The sequence below is a fragment of the Papaver somniferum genome, chromosome 1 (genome assembly GCF_003573695.1).
Source record: "Papaver somniferum cultivar HN1 chromosome 1, ASM357369v1, whole genome shotgun sequence".
In the NCBI taxonomy this organism is placed as follows: Eukaryota; Viridiplantae; Streptophyta; class Magnoliopsida; order Ranunculales; family Papaveraceae; genus Papaver; species Papaver somniferum.
The window spans coordinates 203,154,047-203,167,533 of record NC_039358.1 but is presented as its reverse complement, the minus strand read 5'-3'; positions in this window follow the sequence as shown (position 1 = coordinate 203,167,533).

Genomic DNA, 13,487 nt, shown 5'->3' with positions numbered 1-13,487 from the left:
ATAATCGTACACAAAACTTTTTTATCTTGCATAATATTATGCACGCTTAAATTTTAACTAGCATAATCGTATGCGCTCACTTAAACAAGAGTAACTTATATCTAGCTAAAAATATGTTAACGCTTTTGCGCAATATTATGGGTGTGGCATTACATATATCTAGCTAAAAATTCCACTACAGCATGGTTTTGAAAATCGTAATCTTCACTCTTTTTTATTTTGATGAGATTTTAACCTTTTAAGGTGACACAAAATATAAATGAATCGAACCTCAGATCTTGTAGCACGTTCGCAACTACCCTAACCATTGTACCAGACTGCTTGTTTTGGTTAATTATTGAAACTACTGAACTTTATAAGTAACTAACGCAACAAATATTTACAATCTACACATACTGGCGACTTTTGTCAAATGTTTCCATAAATCAATTAAGAAAACTGTTTGTACCATGAGTAAAAATACCACATAGTGGGCCAGAATATTGTTTTAGGCCACAATTCAGCTGCCACCAGTCAACCGAAGCAGCCCACCAGCCTGCCCAGAATTACAATGACCGGTCAAAGTCAACAATCGGTCAACGGTCAAAGTCAATCGTTGGTCAACTGTCAAGTCAGGATGCACGTCGCACCTCCAGCCAATTTTCAGTCTGGTTGCCAACAGTGATGCCAACCAATTCCCAGCCAAGTGCTTTGCCTCACTGCCATCCAGTTCCTAGCCATGCTGCCAGATGTGCTGCCATCCAGTCTCTATCCATGCTGTCAGCTGTGCTGCTAGCCAGCATCCACCCATACTACCAGCCATTATTCATGCAGAATTTATTAAAAGAAGCATGCAAGCAGTTTCATGCAGAATTGAAGATGGAGGCATGCAGAGTTAATTCCAGCAGTTTCATGCAGAATTGAAGATGGAGGCATGCATAGTTAATTTTCATGCAGAATTGAAGATGGAGACATGATTTAAGTTTATATTGAAATTTTCTATTGAACTGTATAAATAAGGAGGAGCAGAAATCATTTGGGGGGGGGGGGAGTTGATGTATTTTCAAATGTTGTTGTAGATAGTGGTGAAAACTGGGTTCTTTTCGAACTTGTGAAGGTAACTTTTTTTTTAAGATTTAAGCAAATAAATAAATGAAGGAAATTATTTTTTTTGATAGTAATGTCAAGATTTAAAATGGACTAAGGCTCCGGATTCACTATTACTTCAAGTTGATTGGTTACAAAAATATTTCATAATTATTATCTAGCTCTTTTTCCATTAAATCACTTATAAATCTATAAGGTGTCCAAATATTAAATTGTAATCCTTAAGCATGATTTATCAAAGAATTAATTCTGATCATAAAACATCAAACTGATTCACAACTAATTAAGAAAACCATTTTTTATCTCTTTTTTTTTGATCCAAGTGAATTAAATAAAATAAATAATTAAGAAATTATAAAAAGAATTTACCAATCAAACATGAGTGAATAGATCCTCCGTAGCCTCAGTCACCAGGTATTTAGCCGCTCATCATGTTGGAAAACCTCTCAAAATATTTCATTGATGCTCAAAAGTGTTTTACAATGAAGAGAAAGACAAGAAAATGATGTAAAACAGGATTTTGCGACCCACAGAAGGCGTCCAGAGTCAACGACAGAGCTGAAGTGCTGTTGTCGTTGAAAATCTACGACCCACACTTGACATTCGATGTCACTGTTGATAAACTACGGTCTTGGAGAGTCTGTTCTTCACGTTCTTCCTCCTCGCAGCAGCAGCAGCAGCAGTAGCAGAACCAGAATCTCTGCAACTTGGATTTTCTTGCTCTGTAGTGCTCTAAACCTCTCCCAATTCTCTCCAAACTTCGCTAGGATACCTCAGCAATTATTTATAACCCAACAGCACCGAAATATCTCTCCATAACTTCATATAATCCTCCATTACTCGGCATTGATGAAGAAAATATTCTCGGATATATTTCTTCCAAATTTCGCTCTTCACGCGTCTGTTGGTTGTAAAACTTCCTAAGATAGAGCAAAAATCAAATACAAGATATTCTCTAACTAATTGGCCACGTAAATTCCAAGTTAGAATCAAACAGAATCGATATTATCTTCTCTTCCTGTTTAGCTTTATCTTCATCCCACGGCTTTGCTGGCCCATTTTGCTCGATCCAATTCATTGTACCAAGCCTGTTAGGCTATATTAGGTCAATTCCAATCATTTCCAGCGATTGAATCTCGCTCAAAGCCCACACAATATCGAACCCTAAACTGCCAGTGAAGTGTGCATGGCATAAGATTTTCCCGCCATTTTTTGAATCGTGAAGAAAGGGTGTCCCCCCTAACCACTGTTGGGTGCGAATAGCAGCTGCCTTGGGGGTGACCTGGGGGTGCCCCTTAGTAATTAGGTTACCCCTTATCCAAAAGCGAGAGTCCGAATAACACTTGTCCTCCGGGTGCCAAAATCAACTTTTCGAGCCGAATTTTCCAAAAATGTTTATTTCCTAAAAATACATAAAAACACAATATTAGTACAAAAATAGAGTTCCAACAATACGGACATTGAGGACAAATTAGACACAAAAATGTGTCTATCAAATACCCCCAAACTTATTATTTGCTAGTCCTCGAGCAAAATTTATTCTTGAAAAGTGACCGAGTTAATCTCGGGTGGGTTTATCAGAGGTGTACCCACAAAAACCAATACTCCAGACCCTAGCTATCTACGCAGAACCTTGGAAAGCACTAAAGAACCTCCTTGGTTGGCGTTCAATTATTGACTCTAAGAGGAAGAACCCTGATGCGAAATTCCAATTGTTTTACACGAGTTTGCACTCAAGCATACTAAAATTCATATAAGTGACAGAGCTCTACTAAGATAGTTTCACGATGGACATCATACTCGGAGTCAGACTAATCACATGAAAAGATTAAGAAGATGGAAAAAGAAAAATGTAGATGGTTGAAAAGTGAACGGTGTTTCCCATATATGTCTGAAGGCCTCTGCCAAGATGAACCTAACCTAAATGACTGAGATACCGGTCTGACTAATATTAACACACTGGCATATACAAGGGAACCAGTGGTCAATAACTTAAATCTAGATCAACAAACTGGCAAATACAAGGGAACCAGCAGTTGACTACACATAACAATAACCATTTTTTTTTTAACTTAACGACATGAATAGATCTTTTTGATCCAAGCGCATGCTTCTTGTCAGCATATTACACGATAGTTCCCACGGGTCCTGCATTCCACACTTGCTTAGGCGACGGAAACAGGGAGAACACACGCATATTGCTATCCAAGTGTTAATATTTATTCCGATTGGTCTAACTGGTCCGGTCTTTTCTTTTTCTTTTTTTTTGGGTAACTCAGTCACTCTATTTCACCCTAGCAAAGGTAACAACTTGAATCGTGTGCCCCACCAAATCACTTGACATAAAAGAAAACTAAAAATAGAAAGTGAAAAGGACTCGACGAGATATGGCGAAACTATCATGTTATTTCTAACACCTGAGCTCTGTGCTTTTATGAATAGACTCTATAGATGTTTCCATCTAGTCAGATTGGTTCCTCAGCTCCTAAAACAAAAATGTTTCCATCCACTTAGATTGGTTAGTGCTATCCTTAATAGGCGTAAATTTCTAGACTCTGGAGTTTATTTATTACAACTTAAAACTAACAAAAAGTTTCTTCCCCACCCCCAAACTTAAATCTAACATTGTCCTCAATGTTTCTAAAGATAAAATTAAAAGCATGAACAAGGAGAAACTGTTACCACTCGAAGAAAAAGAGTTAAGGAAAGATATTACCATGTTGCATGAGATTGGGTTACCTCCCAAGAAGTGCTAAGTTTTAAGTCTTCAGCCAGACATCAAATACCTCAAAAAGGATCTTCACCTTCCAAAGTCATATACCAATAGCCGAAAAAGTTGTGGGTCCATAATACCAAATAGAGCAAACACCAATATGAGACAACTGCACTGGTTCAGAAAAATGAACAGAAGGAGCACATCCTCATCTAAGGTTTCTTGCAAGACAACCGGATCTATCCAGAGCCTCCAGTTGGGCTTCATAAGAGTGTCTTGAAAAATAGGTTCATCCGAAAAACGGGTTTCTAATATATGGATTTCCTCCTGAACAGAATCAGGCGGATCAGGTTGTGGAGTCTGAATAGACTCAAGCGATACCTCAGATGCACTAGGCTTGAGTCCCAAGTTAGGAACTTCTACTGGGGATAATTGACAATCTCTACCCCCAAATTTAGGGTAATCACTATTCTCCGTAAGACCTTTAACCATGGATTGAATTTTCGGATCCAGAGAGTATTTAAAATACTCTAGAGCTTTTTCTAGTTCACTACCCCCAAACTTAGAGTTTTGGGTGTCTCTACATAAACTAGTAACAATATTCCTAATTTCTAGACCATCCAGTTCCTGAAAAAGGTCAATTGCTTTCTCTGAATTATAATCAGGTGGTTCATCCTCTAAATTCTTTTGAGGTATACTAGCTATAGGACTTATATGTTTCATATCCTCTATGGTCATCCCTAGAGTTTCCTTATTGTGTTGAAGCACGATTACTGGCCTAATCTCATGATCACTATCCAAATCAGAAGTTATGGGCAAAATCTCAGATGGGACTACAAATGCATAATTGGGGTCCAACTTAGGAGGATCTTTAGGCTCTTCGAAATAAGGGCTTAAGGTAGATTCGGTAGCTAGTAATGGTTCAAACCTAGATTTCCATCTATCGGTATCTAACACAGGAATAGAATCCAACAGAGCATTTACTTGTTCAATGTTGCTATCATCGTCGAAATCCATGCTAAAACGGGCTAGACAACTCTCTAATGGATCTTTCGATTCGGTGTTTGGTACAGACTTTGGAACTAAGGTTCCTATCATGTTGACCTCTTCAATGCACGTGTCATCTAGCTCAGAATGTAGCTTATTGACATTAAAAATATTCAACTCAATAGTCATATTACCAAAAGATAGATTCATAATACCATTTCGACAGTTTATGATTGCATTAGACGTGGCTAAAAACGGGCGACCTAAAATCACTGGTATTTGGTTCTCTAGGTCAGGGACAGGTTGGATATCTAGGATAATAAAATCCACTAGATAAATAAACTTGTCAACCTCTATGAGAACATCCTCGATCACACCACGAGGAATTTTAACGGACCTATCAGCTAACTGAAGTGTCATCTGTAGGTTTCATCTCACCAAGTCCTAGCTTTAGGTACACATGGTATGGCAGTAAGTTCACACTGGCTCCTAAGTCAAGCAACGCTTTATCAACACGGTACTTACCTATTGTACAAGAAATGGTAGGGGACCCTGGGTCTTTATACTTAGGAGTAGTGGTATTCTGAACTAGCAGCTGGGGGAATGGGGCTCTGGGAACAAAGCCGGGCTCATCAGGACCCTCATTGGTCTCTTTGGAGACTCTATCAGTCTCCTCATTTTCTGGCTCATAAGGGTGAACTACAACATGTTCACTATCAGGCATGGAAACCTTGTTGTCTACTTTCTTTCCACTCCTAAGGGTTGTGACAGCATTCACATGATGGTATGATTTCTCCCCTTTGGGATTAGGTTCAGTATGACTAGGGAACTTTCCATCTTCTCTCTCACTTATAAACTTATCTATTTGTCCTACTTGAAGTTTTAATTCGGCAAGACTTTGGGAAGTATTCTTTAATTCTTGCCTAGTTTCTTGTTGAAAGCTCATGTGGTTCTTTGATAGCATTATGAGATTTTCCTCTAAGGCAGAGATGTTTTTCTCGGAAGTGTTCTGAAACTGAGTTTGACCCGAAGAGTTCTTAAAACCAAATCCTGGGGGAGACTGAGAATTACTAGACTGGCCTTGATTCTGGCCCTTAGACCAAGAAAAATTAGGATGGTTTCTCCAACCAGGATTGTAGGTCTCTGAGTATGGGTCAATCTTCTGACTGTTCTCAAACCTAACATTGTTATAGACAGCATGAGCTTGCTCTTCACTAACCTGACCTTCCCAAAATGAATTATCGGGCTCTATTCCACAACTAGAGACTTGAGAGGCTCTATTAGGTTCAACAAGGGACCTATTTTTAGACTGACCCATTTCCAAAGCCTCTAACATTCTTGACAAAGCAGCAAACTTAGCATCAGACGCAAAACTCGTATCTACCACATTGGTGCTACTTTTATTAACCAAGAGTCTTTTAGGGGGTTCAACACAAGATTCCCACTGTTGGGATTTTTCAGCGATAACTTCTAAGAAGGTAAAAGAATCATCAGCACTTTTACTAGTGAACTCACCAGCGCACATAGACTCAACCATGGCTTTGGTCGAATAGTCTAAACCATCATAAATAATTTGTACGAGTTTCATCTTATCAAATCCATGGTGAGGACACTGAGATAGGAGATCATTGAATCTCTCTAAAAATCTATAAAGAGACTCTCCCTCTTGTTGCACACTAGCACTAATTGTCTGCCTAACAGCTGCAGTTTTATGCTTAGGGTAGAATTTCATATAGAAAGCGGCAATAAGTTCCTGCCATGTTTCAATGGATTCAGATGGTAGGTTGTTCAACCAGGTCTTGGCTTTATCTCTCAAGGAAAAGGGAAACATCTTAAGTTTCAAGACTTCATCAGTAAGGTCTTTTATTCTAATTGTCCCACAAATTTCCTCAAAGTCCCTAATATGGAAATAAGGGTTCTCATCATCTTTTCCTAAGAATATAGGGATCATCTGAAGAATACTAGGTTTTATCTCGAAATTAGCCGTAGTGGCTGGAAATTTAATGCACGAAGCTCGGTTGGTCCTAGTTGGGAACATGTAATCTTTCAAAGTTGACATCGTTGGCACAACATAAGTACTAGGGGTTATGAGATTTTCACGAAGAGACAGATTCTCAAAACTGAAGTTTCCAAAAACAGGGCTCTCAAAAGAACAATCTTCGAGCTCCCTGCTTATATCAGAAGAACTACTAGGTTTTTCGCTAATCAATCGACCTAGAGTATCTCTTTTCCAAGACCTATTAACAAAATCGGGCATACACTAAAAAAAAAAAAGAAATAAAAATCCTATCAGGAAGGTTCTAGCAATCACACAGCAGGCTGACTCGACTTTACCACAGCAAACCTAGAGATTTCTAGCAAACAACAAGCATGATGGCTCACTTAGATTGTTTCTAGACCAGCTTCTATCTCTCGAAGGGGAATTCGTTACAATTTAAGCAAACCCCTCTGGAATCAATCCGAGTCAAAGTAAGTTGAATCGAGGCGAGGGAATCTTAGTGGAGATTTGATACCCAAGGCCTCACCGCAGTACAAGGCGGCGCATTCACGCGTTCAAATCACAGAAACCGTCATGAACTTCGAAGTATGCTAAAAGAATAACCAATATCCTTCGAAAAATTTTCCTAACAAGCTCGATACCTTATAGGTCTCTTTCTAATCATATTTTAAAGCTTGGGTTCGCGTTAGGTTTTGTTCTCCTAAAGCGGGCAAGAAGTGAGCGGTGATGAAATCCGAACCCTTATCTTGTTTAGGCCAGGCCTTGCCCTTTACTAGGAAAATAAAGACAGTACGGTTCGTCCTCAAACAATTAGCACCTTAAGGAGTACAGTAACTCGCTTGCAGGGGATTCGCGAGTGTTTCGATTGGACTTACCTCCCGTACCAGACGGGGGATGAACCGTTGTCGTCGACTCGGGCCACGACTCCTATGTCGTGTGCGAACCCGAGGGGCCGAGGTGATATTATAATCACCGTCCTTCCCTGCACACAGTTTGTATTTAACTACCCTTCCGTAGGGTTTTTTAAAAAAATAATAAAGTCCAAGAGTCCAGTCCAAATTCCAAATAAAGTAAAGTTCAAAAGAAAAAGAAAAAAAATAACCTAAAAAAGATATAAAAAAGCTCTCTTTTTTTTCTCTCTTTTCTATATATAAAACAAAAAAGAATTCCTCTTTCGCTCCTTTTGCTTTAAGCTTTTCCTTCCAAGGTCCTTAGTACTCCACTTCGAACCTGCAAATCAAAGACAAAAAGAAACGTAAAAAGGAAAAAAAAAATAATAAACCTAAAAAAAATTCTACCTAAGCACAGGTCCGCGTCGGCGGCGCCAAAAATTTGATGTATTTTCAAATGTTGTTGTAGATAGTGGTGAAAATTGGGTTCTTTTCGAACTTGTGAAGGTAACTTTTTTTTTTTTAAGATTTAAGCAAATAAATAAATGAAGGAAATTAATTTTTTTGATAGTAATGTCAAGATTTAAAATGGACTAAGGCTCCGGATTCACTATTACTTCAAGTTGATTGGTTACAAAAATATTTCATAATTATTATCTAGCTCTTTTTCCATTAAATCACTTATAAATCTATAAGGTGTCCAAATATTAAATTGTAATCCTTAAGCATGATTTATCAAAGAATTAATTCTGAGCATAAAACATCAAACTGATTCACAACTAATTAAGAAAACCATTTTTTATATCTTTTTTTTTTTGATCCAAGTGAATTAAATAAAATAAATAATTAAGAAATTATAAAAAGAATTTACCAATCAAACATGAGTGAATAGATCCTCCGTAGCCTCAGTCACCAGGTATTTAGCCGCTCATCATGTTGGAAAACCTCCCAAATTTCGCTCTTCACGCGTCTGTTGGTTGTAAAACTTCCTAAGATAGAGCAACAATCAAAGACAAGATATTCTCTAACTAATTGGTCACGTAAATTCCAAGTTAGAATCAAACAGAATCGATATTATCTTCTCTTCCTGTTTAGCTTTATCTTCATCCCACGGCTTTGCTGGCCCATTTTGCTCGATCCAATTCATTGTACCAAGCCTGTTAGGATATATTAGGTCCATTCCAATCATTTCCAGCGATTGAATCTCGCTCAAAGCCCACACAATATCGAACCCTAAACTGCCAGTGAAGTGTGCATGGCATAAGATATTCCCGCCATTTTTTGAATCGTGAAGAAAGGGTGTCCCCCCTAACCAATGTTGGGTGCGAATAACAGCTGCCTTGGGGGTGACATGGGGGTGCCCCTTAGTAATTAGGTTACCCCTTATCCAAAAGCGAGAGTCCGAATAACACTTGTCCTCCGGGTGCCAAAATCAACTTTTCGAGCCGAATTTTCCAAAAATGTTTATTTCCTAAAAATACATAAAAACACAATATTAGTACAAAAATAGAGTTCCAACAATACGGACATTGAGGACAAATTAGACACAAAAATGTGTCTATCAGGAGTGAATAGAGAAAAAGTTACATTGTAATTGAAATATCAATAAAATATCACTCTCCAAGGGGATTCGTCCGTGGACGTAGGAAAACCATGCCGAACCACGTTAAATCCGTGCGTCTGCCATTTCTGATTGTTTCTTGTTATTAGCCCTGTTTTCATCAACAACACCAAAATCATCGTGTTTAGTGCCTGGAAATATTTCTGGGTGCAAACATTGGCGCCGACTAAGTGGAATACGAGAAAAGGAATCGTGTTTTCCCATTGAGAAAAGATGTAGAAAATACTTCAAAATCGTGGTCCGTTAAAAAGTAGTCTGAACGTCTTGAAAAATCACTGCTACAGTCCAGCTGATCACAGCTGCTGCTGACCATATAATCGCAGATACTGCAATCCAGTTGATCGCAACTGCTGCAATCCAGATTCGCGGTTTGAGATTTGCTGAAATAATCACCTTCGGAAACAAATAAAACTACATCACTAAAAGACCGATGAAACTGCGCCCAGGATGATCGGTCCATGGTAAAAGATATCGTAAAAACATCATCAAAATTGTTGTTGGATATTCGATCCGCAGCATGGATGGGTCCAGTTTTGATTTCAACCACTGCAGTCTAGTTGAACGCAACTGCTGCAGTCCAGCTTCATAGTCAGAGGGCACCAAGACCGACTCATTGGAAAGATCGCTAAGATTGTTGCCAGGATGTTCGATCCGCAACATATTCAAGTTCAAAGTTGGAAAAAAATTGCTTCTCAAATAACGCGATGCCCACATGTTCGAGTTTGTAGTATGTCAAAATCACTACTGTCATGATCGCAGGGCTGTCAAGTTGCCTACATCTCTAGGCGCTTGAAAACCCTAGAGAAGACCTCCAGCAAAGCATCTCAAAAAGGTTCCAGAAAAGTCCATGAGAAACAACAACAATCCCCTGAACTGTTGCTAAAGGTCCAAAGAAGATTCATGTGAAACAGTAACGGTTGAAGAAAACTGTTGCTAAAAGAAGAAAACAGAAAACTGTTACAAAAGTTCGAAAGCCATGGCAACAGTTCAGAAAACCGTGACAGAAGATTCAAGACTAAAGATCACAGTCCAGAAAATGTTGCGAAAAAAAAAAAAAAGGCCGGCAGCCAAGTCCGCAACCGTTCTAAATTCCATCAAAACTATGGAAAATTTCGATGCTTCATGTTACATCAAACTTCGATGAACTGCGTATATCAACCGTTGATCTCTGTGATAATCAAACTTTGATGGAATATGGTACATCAAACATCAACGCTCTGGAAAATTTCGATACTTCCTGTTACATCAAACTTCGATGCACCGCATATATCAACCTTCGATGCTTTTTGGTACATCAAACTTCGATGCTCCGTGCTACATCAAACTTCAGCAGGGCGCCACATAAGCAGTGCCACATCATCAAGTGTTGACATGGCAGCGCGCCACATCAGCAACTCAGTCCCGTCATCAATGGCCACATCAGCAGAGGGCCCAGTCATCATTCGCCATATCAGCAAGCATCGTCCAATCAGCGGTCGTTACGTCAGCACCATCGTCCAGTCAGCAAGCGCCACGTCAGCAGCATGGTCCAGTCATCACCTGCCACATCAACAGTTTGGTCCAATCATGTGCCACGTTAGTAATGTGACACGACAATACGTGACAGTCAGCAAGTCGCCACGTCATCATCGTAAATCCTGTCAGCAGGTACAGTCAACAATTAACGGCGTCGACATATTCTTTAACGGTGTTGGCATATTCCTAACGGCGTCAGCATCTAATTAACGGCGTTAGTGTATTCCTTCTGTGACGTCATTGTCACCGGCTCTGTCATCTTCTCCGGCGTCGGTAATAAATGAATCAGAATTTCATCTTTTTTGTGTAATTTTAAACCCAATGGAAATGAATGAATGAATGCGGAATTCTCAAGTTTGAGTTTAAATTTGAATTTCAGCTTGGGTTCTATTTGAGTTTAATTTGAGTTACATTTGACTTTGACTTGACTTTAGTTGAGTTCCATTTGACTTGACTATGACTTGACTATAACTTAACTTTAATTCAATTTGACTTGACTTTGATGCAGTCAGATCATTTCAGATTCAGCCATTCAGGCATTTGAGCAAATCTGAATCTATAATTTTTGTTATATTATAATTTAAATCTGAGTCCCACGGCTCAGGGTTTGTACATCGGTACCCTTAAAACCAGTCGTTATTCTGAAACCCACGGCAAAGGGTCGTACAAAAAAAAGACGCTTTATCCGTGACCCCATCAGAGACGGTTAAAACTTGTCGTAGAACTCGTATATATGACCTGTCCTGACGGTCGCGGAATTTCTATTTTCCACTTGTGTATGTTTAACTGTAAGGATCCTCAAGCTCGTCAACGTTATTAGACCAGTCAAGAGACGTCTTAGCCGCTAATTACTCGATTAGTTTAACACGAGCATTAATTAATAGGAATTAATATAACAACGATTTAGATACGAAACTAGTACTGTTGGATAGACCTTGAAAAGTTATGCGGAATGGACTACTCGAACGTGTCATTCAGACATCGGACGAAGAAGATATTTGTGATATTAGGTAAAGGGTAAAATCGTCATTTCATATTAAAGTGTTGTCAAGGAAACCGACTTTTCTTCTCTGGGAAGCCTCCATGGATAATTCAAAAGCAAACCAATAAGTTTGAGAATTTTTATTTCTCTTCCATTCTCTTTTCTTCTCTTTCTTCTTCTTTCTTCTCTCGTCTTCTTCTCCTCCGTGCTTCATCTGCTGGTGATTTAAGTAATTAAAATAGAGAGAGTTTGTGATTAAAACAAGTGTTGTAGGATCAAGTATTGGTTGATGGAGGTGTTGTTACTGTTTGAGTTTAAAAGGAAACTGAATCGAGAAGCCAATGACTTAGGGTTTGTAAAACTGGTTAATTAAATCCGTTTGAGTTAGATAGATTGTTAGGTTGCTGATAGATGATGAAAACGAGGGTTGTGGATGAATTGTTGTATTGAAGTATTTCTGATGATTAATTGAAGGGTTGGGGTTTCGTGAGATTTCTGAGAAGATGTCGAAGATGAAATTAAAGCTGTAGAGGTTCAATTAGAAGTGGGTTTGACTCGAAATAAAGAAAAAGGTTGAAGAACAAGCTAAATTTGATAGTTAGGGTTTGAAGTTCTGAATCAGATGTTAATTTGAAGCTAATAAAGAATTTGGGTTTGATTCTCGTGTAAAGATGATGATGATGGATATTGAGGAGTTGTTATTAGTCCTGGGATGAGTTGATGCATGGAGTCAGGTGAAGAAGAAACTTGGATTCAATTGCCAGAGTTTTACAGAGTTGAGGTAAATGTTCTTTTCAGTTAAAATTAGTTCAACCTTATTATTTAATTTATAAGTTTCTCTATGAGTTAAGAATTGAATTGGATATAGTGAGAAGCTTGAGTTGTTGTTGTAGTTTAAGTATGTGTATGAGAACAACTGTGGCAGAACTGGGAAGTTTGGAGATTACAGGCCGTGGTGGTGCTAATTGTGATTTGAAGAAGGTGTTGTTAGAATTGTACTGAGTTGCAGCTGAAGTAATTGTGTTGTTGTGCTGAATGTTGCAGGGCATGGATGAAATAGTAGAATTCGTTTGTAGTGCATATGCGAGTTATGATTATACAGATTTGGTAGTAATGATAGTATGTGCATTGTTTGATCAGTGCTGAACTTTGGAAGTCATAATGGTAGATAAGACAATATGGATGATTGCTGATGAATATTATGAGATGATCCGATGTTGATGTTGTGGGGTTTTAGTTTTGATATTGTAGCTGAGCTGTAGAGTTTGGTTTTGGAAGTGATGTTTGATAGAATTGATTGTGTTGAATAGAGTTCTGTTGAAGTAGTATACATTATGGCTGCAACTAATGGATTGTGTATCTAGGAAGAGTATGGCTTAGTACTGCAATTGCAGGTAAAGCTTAAATTACAGTTGTACTTTGAATTCTAGAATTATGTTGAAGTGAATATTTATGTATTGATCATATTGGATAGAATTGAGTTAGTGAATCTAAAAATTAGAGAGTTTCCTTGTTGAACTGGTGTTAGAGTTCTTTTTGTATCAAGGGCTGATTCTATTGATTGCCCTGAATTCCTTTGCAAGTCAGATTATGACTAGTTTAATCTTGCCTGACTCAGTTAATCTGACTGAGTCGAGTTGACCCTGCTAACCTGAGTTGAATCGGTTTGACTCAGTGACCAGACCAGTAGACCG